Source organism: Canis aureus, chromosome 30 (genome assembly GCF_053574225.1).
Source record: "Canis aureus isolate CA01 chromosome 30, VMU_Caureus_v.1.0, whole genome shotgun sequence".
In the NCBI taxonomy this organism is placed as follows: domain Eukaryota; kingdom Metazoa; phylum Chordata; class Mammalia; order Carnivora; family Canidae; genus Canis; species Canis aureus.
Window position 1 is genome coordinate 6,177,088 of NC_135640.1, and position 14,798 is coordinate 6,191,885.

Below are 14,798 nucleotides of genomic sequence, written 5' to 3' on the forward strand. Positions count from 1 at the left end.
GATTTGGGGTTTTTTAGGCCATAATTTGGTTTAGACAAAGTGAACAGTCAATGTAATACTTAAAGTTCTGGACACTAGAATATTTTCCTTCAAACTTTCCTTGAAGTTTCCTAAGGCCAGCTCTGAATTAAGCTTTAATGGCTGATTGGTTAACCAGGCCTGGATACTTTACCTCTTAGTCAGTGGGTCAGAGGGAACTCCCCAAAAAGCCATAGGAGAAAAAGAACCAATATGACAGAAATTATTGCTAAAAATGTTTGAGCCTATACTCATTCAATTTACATGTGCCTTCTAGACTTCCTCAAGCATAAGTCTTTATATTTATTTTTGTTGATTGATTGCTGCTGCAAATACCCAAACTTAAGACTTGGTCAGTCAGATGACATCATTTCCTAATAAGAAGCACAAATCATACAATTACTTACACTATAGTTAAGTGTTCAATGTCTTCCAGGGCTCAACAGCAAGCAAGGAGCTATGTCTTAAAGGGGAGAACAGCTATTTGTGAAAGTGGACAAGGGTTTCTTGAAAACCACACAGGACTCTTCTTTTTTTTTTTAAGACGTTATTTTGTTTTTTTTTTTTTAATTTTTATTTATTTATGATAGTCACAGAGAGAGAGAGAGAGAGAGAGAGAGGCAGAGGGAGAAGCAGGCTCCATGCACCGGGAGCCCGATGTGGGATTCGATCCCGGGTCTCCAGGATCGCGCCCTGGGCCAAAGGCAGGCGCTAAACCGCTGCGCCACCCAGGGATCCCAAAGACGTTATTTATTCATGCATGAGACATGGAGGGAGAGAGAGAGAGAGAGAGAGAGGCAGAGACAGAGACACAGACAGAGGGAGAAGCAGTATCCCTGCAGGGAGCCTGATGCAGGACTCTATCCCTGGACCCTGAGATCATGCCCTGAGCTGAAGACAGACACTCAACCCCTGAGCCACCCAGACATCCCTGTGATTCTTCTATTAGTCCTTATTAGAAGCTTCATACAGAATCCCCATTTGCCACAGACACTTTAAGCAATATTGGATTATTTGTTTATAAGGAAAAGTAGGAAAGTAGCTGGACACCAGTCCACAATTGCTGCTAAGTCATCTCTTGCTTTGGTTCCCACTAAAAACTGCCAGTCTTACAGGCTACTTGGTAAATGGTTCAAATTATCATATCTAAGTAAGGTATATGATGCTCCCAAAGCCAAAAAGACCCACCAAGCACTGTAGTCTTTTTTTTTTTTTTTTTTTTAATGCTGGTAGCAGTACAAAGTGAACAATTTGTCTTTCAATGTGAAGGGAATATTACAACAAACCCCACATCTTCGTACTGAGTTTTAGGAACTAGACTGTATGTTCATTTATAGAGACACCATGAACAATTAACCATCAATAGATCCCCCTGGATCAAAACTTTCTAATTACCATGTTATCTTTGGTGTTATTTTCAGTGGGAAAAATAAGAAAAAAAAAAAAAAAGAAAAGAAAATGTTAAGCTCTACCCACCCAGTATCTAGCGAATATCTGGCATTGAGTTATCCCTAACAAATTAGAAAGCTCATTTCTAAAAAAAAAAAAAAAAAATTAGAATGCTAATTTCTATTGCATTGTCTCTACCATCATGCTTGTTCTACAGAAGACAGCTAACAGACAGGATTTCAAGAATGCTGATGCTTTACTCATTAATATATTTCTTAATATCTTAATCAATGAAAGGGTTCTCTGAATCCTATGAGGGCAGGTATTGGGAGAGGAGGTATGTGTATCATACATGAAAAGTCCACAGCAATATTCCTTATGCTTCAATTACTTGAATTTCTTTTTCTTAATTATTCCAGAAAAGTTGTGGCATCTCAACCTCATTAAATTCAGAGCATGGTTTTGTTCAAACATTAGTCAACTAACCAAGTAAACTCCTATAGCCACTTCCAGGTGCAGTTACACATTAATCCAGGATCCTTGGTAAGCACATTCATATCAATAAATGCAACTCCATTTAGTGTTATTTCTTCTTACTTCATCTATCATCCTTAGAATATATTCTCATGCATATTTCACATATTTCTTCTGATAAGAATTAGTGAAATCTTGAAATTATTTTGACACATAGGCTATTTCCTCCCTGAGCATTTTTTTGTACTCACCCGTATGGAACATGATGTAATCTGTAATTTATCCCTCTTTATAGACCTAGTGACAACAATGTGTTTAAGGGCTTATTCTTAAGTAAAATTAGCATCTATTTGCAATAAAACTGATGTAAATAATGTTAGTATGGGATATTTAAACAGAGAAAGACTCCTGATACAAGTGGAAGGAAGCTGCTTCCATTAGCAAGATAAGCTAAGAGTAACTGAGAAGTTCAAGTTCTCTAGTTTCATCTGGGTCCAACTAGCCTTCCCCATTCCAGGCTTTAGATACTCAGCCCTTTACAGTCGTTGTCATAATACTCATGTGAGAGAACTGCAAAACAGTGAATTTAACTCACATTGCAATTCTGCAACCCAAACAATGAAATTTGTGTTTAGTTTTAGCCATATCGGCTCGGTCTGTTTTATGGGAGTCATAGGTCTATATGTTTCCCAATGGTCACTTGACCTGAGAAATAAAGATGTGAGCATATCATTTTGTTTCTGTAAGCACTTCTATGCACTCAGAAAATCTGCATCATGGACCTTTTGGTCAGCAGTACTTCCATAATTGAAAAGTGCAACAGTTATTTGGTCTGCTGAGGCTCTTGCTTCAGTAAGCATTTCACGATAAGATGTGTGATAATTGGTTTAACTATGATGATAATGCATACTAGAGGTTACTAGCATTCCATTTCCCATTGCCAAAAACAAACACACACAACACTTCAACACTTCATTAAAGACCAATAATACGACTCATACAAGTCCCAAATCATATCTGATGATTTCTTTGCTGCAAAAAATTTCCTATCAGTTATGAGACAGAAACCACATCAGTTATTTGAATAAGAAAACTGAATATAAGGAATTTTTAACTAGGTATAATATTTTTAATTAGTTAACCAAAAAGTAATAACACTTTTCATAGAGGTTACAATTGTAGGAAATAACTATTACCTCTGGGACTATAAGAACAAAAGAAAGAGGTTGTAATTATCAAAGTTAGAAGCTTGAAGAAGCCTCTGGCTTGGAGACACATATCTCTAAGGCAGTAATGCCAGCTACTTGGGTGCTGTCTTTGATGGAGGAGTAGTTAAACTGGTTATGCGATTGTTAGAAAATCTGCATACTGGATTCAGTTGCTCCTAAAGATGAAAACTGCAGGCCTGGTGAACAAGAATAGAGAGGATGACACTTATAGGAACAGCAAGAAGATAGAAAGAAAACAACAAACAAAAGGAAAGAGCAAGTCTCTACTTTTTTTCCAGCATTGCTTCCTCTTTCCAATGTTTTACATTGACACAGTCTCTTATGAAATAACTGGCAAAGAATAAATGTGCTTTATAGAGTTTAAGCCTGAGAATCACAAAACAGAGAGAGACGTGGGCATTTGGACAATAAATTGAAAAGTGGTGCCTTATGCTGAGTGAAATAAGTCAATCGGAGAAGGACAAACATTATATGGTCTCATTCATTTAGGGAATATAAATAATAGTGAAAGGGAATAGAAGGGAAGGGAGAAGAAATGTGTGGGAAATATCAGAAAGGGAGACAGAACATAAAGACTGCTAACTCTGGGAACCAAAGAGGGGTGGTGGAAGGGGAGGAAGGCGGGGGGGTAGGGGTGAATGGGTGACGGGCACTGAGGGGGGCACTTGACGGGATGAGCACTGGGTGTTATCTGTATGTTGGCAAATTGAACCCCAATAAAAATAAATGTATTTATTTATTTATTTTTAATTTTTAATAATAAATTTATTTTTATTGGTGTATTTATTTATTTATTTTTAATTTTTAATAATAAATTTATTTTTTATTGGTGTATTTATTTATTTTTGATTTTTTAATAATAAATTTATTTTTATTGGTGTATTTATTTATTTATTTTTGATTTTTTTAATAATAAATTTATTTTTTATTGGTGTTCAATTTGCCAACATACAGAATAACACCCAGTGCTCATCCCGTCAAGTGCCCCCCTCAGTGCCCGTCACCCATTCACCCCCACCCCCCACTCTCCTCCCCTTCCACCATCCCTAGTTCGTTTCCCAGAGTTAGGAGTCTTCATATTATTGAAAATAAATAAATAAATAAGTAAATAAATAAATAAATAAATAATAAAAAAATAAAAATAAATAAAAATAAATTCATCTCCCAGATTAAAAAAAAACAAAAAAGAAAAGTGGTGCCTTAGAAAATAATCAGTTGGAAGAACAGCCAACTTAATAGTAGAGCATTACAGGGAAGATGCTGGACTCTCTCTGCAATTGATAATTTCCCTAGGCCAATTGTACATATCTTGCTAATTTCATGTGTATACTTATAATAATACAGATCTACAATTCTAGAAATTGGAATCCACTTATCATTATTTTAAAAATTCCATTAATTATTACAAGTAGTATTTTTTTTTTCATAGTACTGGAAGTTTGGGTGTAATGAATTCATTCGTGGTCACATTCTATTTTCTGATTGAATTATTCATACACATAGTAACTTCACTACATTTTTTTCTATTTTATTTCTAATGTATGAAATGGAGATTTTGAGGCCAAAGCCACCTGACTAATCCAAAATAATTGCACCAGATTATTTCTTTGGGGAATGTGGATGCCCAATCCACTTAGAGTTACATTTTACCTGAGGCAGGTATAATGCTTAGTAGAAATTAATTGACTTTAGCTACAGAACTTTTTCTCATGAATTTGGTTTCTGTAAGTGTGTCTGAAAGGACTGATTATCTGAGGGTTTGTTGTCAAGTAAGCTTTCCAAATCACAGGGTGGGGAACCAAATCCTCGAAGAAGAAGTGATCAACCTGAGGCAGAATATTATTCTGAACAACCGGCACTATTCCTAACAAGCAACTATAACTACATTCTATCTGCAGCAAAGCATTAATGTGGTAATAAGGTAAAATTTCAGATGTTTTAGTTTGTAATGCTTAACCATATTTTTTGTTTACTACAGTTGAATTATTATAGACTCTATCTACATCATTATGCATTTAAAATTTTAAAAGCCAGAATGCATTTAATTGCATGCTGGCATTGCATAATGTATTTGATGTTAATATTGCTAAATAAATGTTTCTAGAGAAAATTATAAAATAATTGTATAGTTTCTCTAGTCCGCATCTGTAACACTTCATGCTTGTGTGTCATTTTATTTTATCCCAAATGCAACTCTTCCATCATCAAGTTATAAAAATCATATCTAAGCAGTGCATTTGCTTTACTCACCTGTCATACATTCTTGTATCTAAATGGCACTATGAAACTTTCTATAAATTAATGCATCATTAATTCTATTACTACCTAGCGGGGTCAAACCTTCTTAAAAGATATGTGAATATTATATGATGTAGTTATTTCTTTACAATTCCTTAAGATTTAGAATGATCTACTTAAAAGGACCACTGTGTGGTTGTGATATATGAAGATACAACAATAAATCTATAATAAATTGTTAAAATTATAAATAGTCATAGTTTCTGGGTTCTATATTCTGTTCCATGGATCTATGTGTCTGGTTTTGTGCCAGTACCACACTGTCTTGATGATCACAGCTTTGTAGTACAACCTGAAATCTGTCATTGTGAAGCCCCCGGCTCTGGTTTTCTTTTTTAATATTCCCCTGGCTATTCAGGGTCTTTTCTGATTCCACACAAATCTGAGGATTATTTGTTCCAACTCTCTGAAGAAAGTCCATGGTATTTTGATAGGGATTGCATTAAATGTGTAAATCGCCCTGGGTAGCATTGATATTTTCACAGTATTGATTCTGTCAATCCACGAGCATGGAATATTTTTCCATCTCTTTGTGTCTTCCTCAATTTCTTTCAGAAGTGTTCTGTAGTTTTTAGGGTAGAGATCCTTTCCCTCTTTGGTTAGGTTTATTCCTAGGTATCTTATGCTTTTGGGTGCAATTGTAAGTGGGATTGACTCCTTAATTTCTCTTTCTTCAGTCTCATGGTTAGTGTATAGAAATGCCAGTGATTTCTGGGCATTGATTTTGTATCCTGCCACACTGCCGAATTGCTGTATGAGTTCTAGAAATCTTGGGGTGGAGGCTTTTGGGTTTTCTATGTAGAGTATCATGTCATCGGCTAAGAGGGAGAGTTTGACTTCTTCTTTGCCAATTTGAATGCCTTTGATTTCTTTTTGTTGTCTGATTGCTGAGGCTCGGACTTCCAGTACTATGTTGAATAGCAGTGGTGAGAGTGGACATCCCTGTCTTGTTCCTGATCTTAGGGGAAAGGCTCCCAGTGCTTCCCCATGGAGAATGATATTTGCTGTGGGCTTTTCATAGATGGCTTTTAAGATGCTGAGGAATGTTCCCTCTATTCCTACACTCTGAAGAGTTTTGATCAGGAATGGATGCTGTGTTTTGTCAAATGCTTTCTCTGCATCTATTGAGAGGATCATATGGTTCTTGTTTTTTCTCTTGTTGATATGATCAATCACATTGATTGCTTTATGAGTGTTGAACCAGCCTTGCATCCCGGGGATAAGTCCCACTTGGTCTTGGTGAATAATCTTCTTAATGTATTGTTGGATCCTATTGGCTAGTATCTTGTTGAGAATTTTTGCATCCATGTTCATCTTGGATATTGGTCTGTAATTCTCCTTTTTGGTGGGGTCTTTGTCTGGTTTTGGAATTAAGGTGATGCTGGCCTCATAGAACGAGTTTGGAAGTACTCCATCTTTCTATCTTTCCAAACAGCTTTAGTAGGTTAGGTATGATTTCTTCTTTAAACGTTTGATAGAATTCCCCTGGGAAGCCATCTGGCCCTGGACTTTTGTGTCTTGGGAAATTTTTGATGACTGCTTCAATTTCCCCCCTGGTTATTGGCCTGTTCAGGTTTTCTATTTCTTCCTGTTCCAGTTTTGGTAATTTGTAGTTTTCCAGAAATGCATCCATTTCTTCTAGATTGCCTAATTTATTGGTATATAGCTGCTCATAAGTTTTTAAAATAGTTTGCATTTCCTTGGTGTTGGTAGTGATCTCTCCTTTTCATTCATGATTTTATTAATTTGAGTCTTCTCTCTCTTCTTTTTAATAAGGCTGGCTAATGGTTTATCTATCTTATTAATTCTTTCAAAGAACCAACTCCTGGTTTTGTTGATCTGTTCCACAGTTCTGGTCTCTATTTACTTGATTTCTGCTCAAATCTTTATCAACTCTCTTCTGCTAGGTGTAGGATCTATGGATCTGCTGTTTTTTTCTCCAGCTCCTTTAGGTGCAAGGTTTGCTTTTGTGTTTGAGTTCTTTCCAATTTTTGAATGGATGCTTGTATTGCAATGTATTTCCCACTCAGGACTGCTTTTGCTGTATCCCAAAGATTTTGAATGGTTGTACCTTTATTCTCATTAGTTTCCATGAATCTTTTTAATTCTTCTCTAATTTCCTGGTTGACTCTTTCATCTTTTAGCAGGATGGGCCTTAACCTCCATGTGTTTGAAATCCTTCCAAACTTCTTCTTGTGGTTTAGTTCTAGTTTCAAAGCATTATGGTCTGAAAATATGCAGGGGATGATCCCAATCTTTTGGTATCAGTTCAGACCTGATTTGTGACCCAGTATGTGGTCTATTCTGGAGAAAGTTCCATGTGCTCTTGAGAAGAATGTGTATTCAGTTGCGTTTGGATGTAAACTTCTGTAATATTTGTGAAATCCATCTGGTCCAGTGTATCATTTAACGCTCTTTTTCTTTGGAGATACTGTGTTTAGAAGATCTATCAATTGTAGAAAACGCCGTATTCAAGTCTCCAAGTATAAGTGTATTATTATCTGAGCACGTCTTAACTTTGCTTATTAATTGATTGATATACTTGGCAGCTCCCACATTCGGGGCATAAATATTCATTATTGTTAGGTCCTCTTGTTCGATAGATCCTTTAAGTATGATATAGTGTCCCTCTTCATTTCTTACTACAGTCTTTGGGATAAAATTTTATTTATTTGATATGAGGATGTCTACCTCTGCTTTCTTTTGAACACCATTTGAATGGTAAATGGTTCTCCAACCTTTTGTTTTCAGGCTGGAGGTGTTCTTAGGTGTAAACTGAGTCTCTTGTAGACAGCAAATAGATGGGTCTTGCTTTTTTATCCAGTCTGAAACCCTACGTCTTTTGATGGGATCATTAAGCCCATTCATGTTCAAAGTTACTATTGAAAGATGAATTTAGGGTCATCATGATACCTATTCAGTCCCTGTTTTTGTGGATTGTTCCCTTGGACTTCCTCTTTCTATTACAGAATCCCCCTTAGTATTTCTTGCAGAGCTGGCTTGGTGTTCACATATTGTTTCAGTTTCTGCCTATCTTGGAAGCTCTTTATCTCTCCTTCTATTCTGAATGAGAGCCTTGCTGGATAAAGTATTCTTGGATGCAGGTTCTTCTCATTTAGGACCCTGAATATATCCTGCCATCCCTTTCTGGCCTGCCAGGACTCTGCCAGGAGAGGTCTCCTGTTAACCTAATACTTCTACCCATAAAGTTTAGGGATCTCTTGCCTCCTGCTGCTTTAAGGATCTTTTCCTTATCTTTGGAATTTGTAAGTTTCACTACTAAATGTCAGGGTGTTGAACAGTTTTTATCGATTTTAGGGGGGAAATCTCTCTAAATCCTGGATCTGAATGCCTCTTTCCCTTCCCAAGTTAGGAAAGTTCTCAGCTAGGATTTTTTCAAATACACTTTCTGGTCCTTTGTCTCTTTCGGCATCCTCTGGAACCCCAATTAAGCATCGACTTTTCCTTCTGAGGCTGTCATTTATTTCCCTTAACCTATCCTCATGATCTTTTAATTGTTTTTCTCTTTTTTCCTCAGCTTCCTTCCTTGCTATCAACTGGTCTTCTATGTCACTCACTCTTTCTTCTACCTCGTTAACCCTCGTCGTTAGGGCCTCCAGTTTGGATTGCATCTCATTTAATTGATTTTTAATTTCGGCCTGATTAGATCTAAATTCTGCAGTCATGAAGTCTCTTGAATCCTTTATGCTTTTTTATAGAGCCACCAGTAGCTTTATAATTGTGCTTCTGTATTGGCTTTCTGACGTTGAATTGTAATCCAAATTTTGTAACTCTGTGGGAGAGAGGACTGTTTCTGATTCTTTTGTGGTGAGTTCTTCTTTCTAGTCATTTTGCTCTGTGCAGAGTGGCTAAAAACAGGTTGTACTAGAAAAAGGAAGAAAAAAAGAGAGAAAAAGGGAAAAAACAACCAAACAAAAACAAAAACAAAAAACAAGGCAGGGTATCCTCTGATTCTATATACTATAAACTCCTTGACTTCCCCTGGATATTTCCAGTGCTGGTTGGTAAAAAACTTGCTCTTGCCCTGTCCTCCCAGCTGGTCTTCTGGTGAAGGAGTCTGCTGTGCTGATTCTCAGGTGTGTGCACCTGAGGGAGCTACCCAGCCCCCTGCAAGGTTCAAGGCTCAGTGGGAGCTGTTTATCCTGTGAGGCCTCTTTTCCCTGGGGCCCGACCCTCCCAGGCACAGGGTGACACAAGGCGGAACAACACAGTGGTGGTGGCCAGCTCTCCAGCCCTAGAGTCACCTCCTGCATTAACTACAGCAGCTCCCAGACTGCACTGGCCTGGATGCTCAGGGCCAGGGGGCACTGATCTTCACAGCTTAGCGATGCCAGGCGGCAGAAGCATCCTAGTTGTCTTGTGCCCTTTCTACCTTCGCCTCTCTGGGGGGAAGCACAGATTTGTGGGCTGTGTCCCATGGTGCCCTTGGCTCCAGGGCCTGCACTGTTGGAATCACGCTCCGGCACCGTGCAGCCCCCTCCACCCAGAGCTGCCACCTGAGTTGCTCCCGAGGCCCCCCTGGGCTTGCGCCCTAGCCCTTTACCGAGCTCCGCCGGTGGTGTGTGGGGCGCTCTCCTCCAGGGTGCACTTCCTCTGTTAGTGACCCCGGGAACCTGAGGGCTCCACTGCTCCTCTGGGATCCTGCCTGAGTTCCCTGCAAGTGCCTTTCCATCCGGGAAGTTTTTTAAAGTTCCTGTTTCTCCAGGGCTGGCCTTTCCTGTCCTGAAGGCTCTCACTGCCCGGCTTTCTCCCAGCTCCTCACGGGGGTCCCTCTCTCACTGGATTCATATATATACATATATATATATATATATATATATATATATATATATATATATAATTTTTTCTGTCTTCCTATCTTGTTTGAAGTGCAAACTCTTCTCTCTGTAGTGTTCCAGCTGTTCTCTATAAATTTCAGTCCAAATTCATAGGTTTTCAGGATGATTTGAAAGTTACCTAGGTAAGTTGGTGGGAAGAGGTGACTTGGGGACCCTACTCTTCTGCCATCTTGCCCCCAACGACCTCAAATAAATAAATCTTTAAAAAAATTCAATAGTAAATTTGAGCTAGCAGAAGAAAATAAAGCTAATTTAATTTTAGATTGATGTATATTATGCAGAATAGACAGAAAAAATATGAAGAAAAATGAACAGTCTGAAAGATCTGTCAGATATCATCAAGACTAGCAACATATACATAATAAGAGTACCAGACAAGGATGCCTGAGTGGCTCAGCAGTTGAGTGTCTGCCTTTGGCTCAGGGAGTGATCCCAGAGTCCTGGGATGGAGTACCACATCCGGCTCCCTGCATGGAGCATGATTCTCCCTCTGCCTGTGTCTCTGCCTCTGTGTGTGTGTGTCATGAATAAATAAATAAAATCTTTAAAAAAATAAAAAAAAGAGTTCCAGAGAAAAAATAAGCAGAAAAAAAAAAAAAAAGAAAAACTATGAAAAAAAAATGATGGCCAAAAAATAATAGTCTTTTCATCAAATAGTGCATGGGCAACTAGATAGCCACATGCAAAAATAAATCTAAAAAATAAAATTGTATCCCTTCTTTACAGCATACAATTTTTAAAAAGTTTTTTTTTTATTTTTATTTATTTATGATAGTCACACACACACACAGAGAGAGAGGCAGAGACACAGGCAGAGGGAGAAGCAGGCTCCATGCACCGGAAGCCTGACATGGGATTCGATCCCAGGTCTCCAGGATCATGCCCTGGGCCAAAGGCAGGCACCAAACCGCTGCACCACCCAGGGATCCCTAAAAAGTTTTTATTTACATTCCAGTTCATTAATATACAGTGTAATATTAGTTTCAGATGTACAATATAGTAATTCAACACTTACATAGAACCCCCTGTGTTCATTATAAGTGCACTCCTTAATCCCATCACCTATTTAACCCATCCCCCACCAACCTCTTTTTGGTACCCATCACTTTGTTCTCTATAGTTAAGTGTATGTCTTTTTGCTTTGTCTCTCACTTTTTTTTCTTTTGCCCATTTGTTTTGTTTCTTAAATTCTACATATAGTAAAATTGTATAGTATTTGTTTTTCTCTGGCTGATTTATTTCACTTAGCATAATTCTAGTTCCATTTATGTTGTTGCAATTGGCAATATTTCATTCTTTTTTATGGATGACTAATATTCCACTGTATATACACATACCACATTTTCTTTATCCATTCATCAGTCAATGGACACTTAGGCTATTTCCCTAATTTGGCTATGGTAGATAATGTTGCTATAAACATTGGGGTGCACATATTCCTTTGGGTTAGTATTTTTGTATTTTCTGGATAAATACCTAATAGACAACTATTGGGTGGTAGTTCTATTTTTAACTTTTTTTAAAGATTTTATTTATTTATTCATGAGAGACAGAGAGAAAGAGAGAGAGAGAGGCTCAGAGACACAGGCAGAGGGAGAAGCAGGCTCCATGCAAGAAGCCTGATGTGGGACTTGATCTCGGGTCTCCAGGATCACGCCCTAGGCTGAAGGTGGTGCTAAGCTAAACTGCTGAGCTGACCCGGCTGCCCTATTTTTAACTTTTTGAGGAACTTCAATACTGTTTTCCAGAGTGTCTGCTCCAGTTACAGAATACAAAAATAAGATCCAAAACTATAAAGATTTTAGAAGAAAACATAACAGTAAATCTTTCTGACTTTGGTAAAAACAAAGCAAAATAAAACAAAATTTCAAAACTTTTGAAAAAGCTTCTTGGGTATAGCACCAAAAGCTTAAATGATAAAAGACAAAATAATTTGAACCTCATCAAAATTAAAAACTCATATGCTTCCAAAAGCAGATGCATAGATCAATGGAACAGAATAGAGAACCCAGAAATGGACCTTCCCCTCTATGCTCAACTAATCTTTGATAAAGAAGGAAAGACTATCCAATGGAAAAAATGTCAGTCCTTTTCAACAAATGGTGCTGGGAAAATTGGACAGCCACATGCAGAAGAATGAAACTGGACTATTTTTCTTACACTGTGCACAAAAATAGCCTCAAAATGGATGAAAAACCTAAATGTGAGACAAGAATCCATCAAAATCCTAGAGAAGAACATAGGCAGCAACCTCTGTGACCTCGGCTGCAGCAACTTCTTGCTAGGAAGGGAAAGGCAAGGGAAACAAAAGCAAAGATGAACCAGTGGGACTTCATTGAGATAAAAAGCTTTCGTACAGCAAAGGAAACAGTTGACAAAACCAAAAGACAACTAATAGAATGGGAGAAGACATTTGCAAATGTCTTATCAGATAAAGGGCTGTTATACAAACCTATAAAGAATTTATCAAACTCAACACCCAAAGAACACATAATGCAATCAAGAAATGAGCATACATTTCTTCAAAGAAGACATACAAATGGCCAATAGGCATGAAAAAATGTTCAACATCACTCGGTATCAGGAGATACGAATCAAAACCACAATGAAACAATGCCTCACACTAGTCAGAATGGCTAAAATTAACAAGTCAGGAAACAGCAAATGTTAGCATGCAGAGAAAAGGGAATCATGTTACACTGTTGGTGGGAATGCAAGCTAGTGCAGCCACTCTGGAAAACAATACGGAGGTTCCTCAAACAGAAGAAAATAGAACTAATCTACAAGCCAGCATTTGCACTACTATGTATTTAGGCACAAATGTAGTGATCCCAAGGGGCACCTGCATCCCAACGTTTATAGCATCAGTGTCCACAATAGCCAAACTATGGAAAGAGCTCAGATGTCCACTGACAGATAAATAGATAAATAAGATGTGGTATATAAGTAGAGGGTATTATGCTAAGTGAAATAAGTCAATCAGAGAAAAACAATTATCATATGATCTCACTCGTATATGGAATTTAAGAAACAAAACAGTGGATCATAAGGTAAGGGGAGGAAAGATAAAAGCAAGATGAAATCAGATAGACAAACCATAAGAGACTCTTAATCATAAGAAATGAACTGAGGGTTGCTGGAGGGGAGGGTGGTAGGGGAATGGGGTAACTGGTTGATGGACTTTGGGGAGAGCAATGATGTAATGACACTGGGTACTATGTAAGACTGATGAATCACTGAATCAACCTCTAAAACTAATAATTCACTGTATGATAATTAATTGAAGTTAAATCTAAAACACAAACATGTGCTTCAAAAGATATCATCAAGAAAGTGCAGTGACAACTGATAGAATTGGAAAAAATATTTGCAGAGCATATATTTGGTAAAGGACTTGTATCCAGACAGGTAATGTAATTTAAAAATGGGCAAAAGATCTGAATAAACATTTTCCCAAAGATATCCAAATAGCTTATAAGTACATGAAAAGTGTTATATGTGATTAGCCATTAGAAAAATACAACCAATACCACAATAAGAAATAGGATATTACTTCTTCCCCACTAGGATGGCTGTAATCAAAAAGACAAATAATGCCAAGTGTTGACAAGAATATAAAGAAATTGAGATCCTTATATGTTACTAGATAGAACAAGAACTACTGTAGCTACTTCGGAAAAGGATTTGGCTATTCTCAAAATGTGAAACATATGAGCTGCCATTTGACCCATTAAATACACTATGAGGTATATACCTAAAAGAAATTAAAACATACCTCTATGAAAACACGTACATAAATGTTCATAGCAGCATAATTCATAACAGTTAAAGAAGGAAAATAAATGAAATGTCCTTCAATTGATAAATGTATAAACAATATTTATAAAAATAACATTTTTGCCGATGTTATTTGGCAAAAAAAAAAAAAAAAGTAGGGATACCTGAGTGGCTAGCAGTTGAGCTGCCCTTCCACTCAGGGAGTGAACCCGAGGTTCCAGGATCTAATCCCACATCGGGCTCCCTGCATGGAGCCTGCTTCTCTCTCTGCCTGTCTCTCTGCCTCTCTCTCTTTCTCTGTGTGTGTCTCTCATGAACAAATAAATAAAATCTTTAAAAAAAGGTAATGTAGTACATTCTAGAACACGAATGAATCTTGAAATTATGCTAAGTAAAAGAAACCAGACAATAATAGGCCTCATACTGTACAATTCATGTACAAATATAAATTGACAAATCTGTGGAGACTGAGGGTAGATTAGTGGTTGCCTAGGGCTGGAGAAATTGAAAAAAATGGAGAGAGACTGCTAATGTGTTCAGTTTCTTTTAGTGATGTTTGTCCAACTCTCTTTTTCCAAAAAGCCATTAAATTGTGCACATTAAGTAGGTGAAATGTATGGCATAAGAATTATATTTCAAACTGTTTAAGAAAGTTCATCTGAAATCCTGTCATTTGTGACAACATGGTTAAAACCTTGAGGGCATCATGCTAAGCGAAGTAAGTCAAAGAAAGACAAATACTGTATGATCTCAT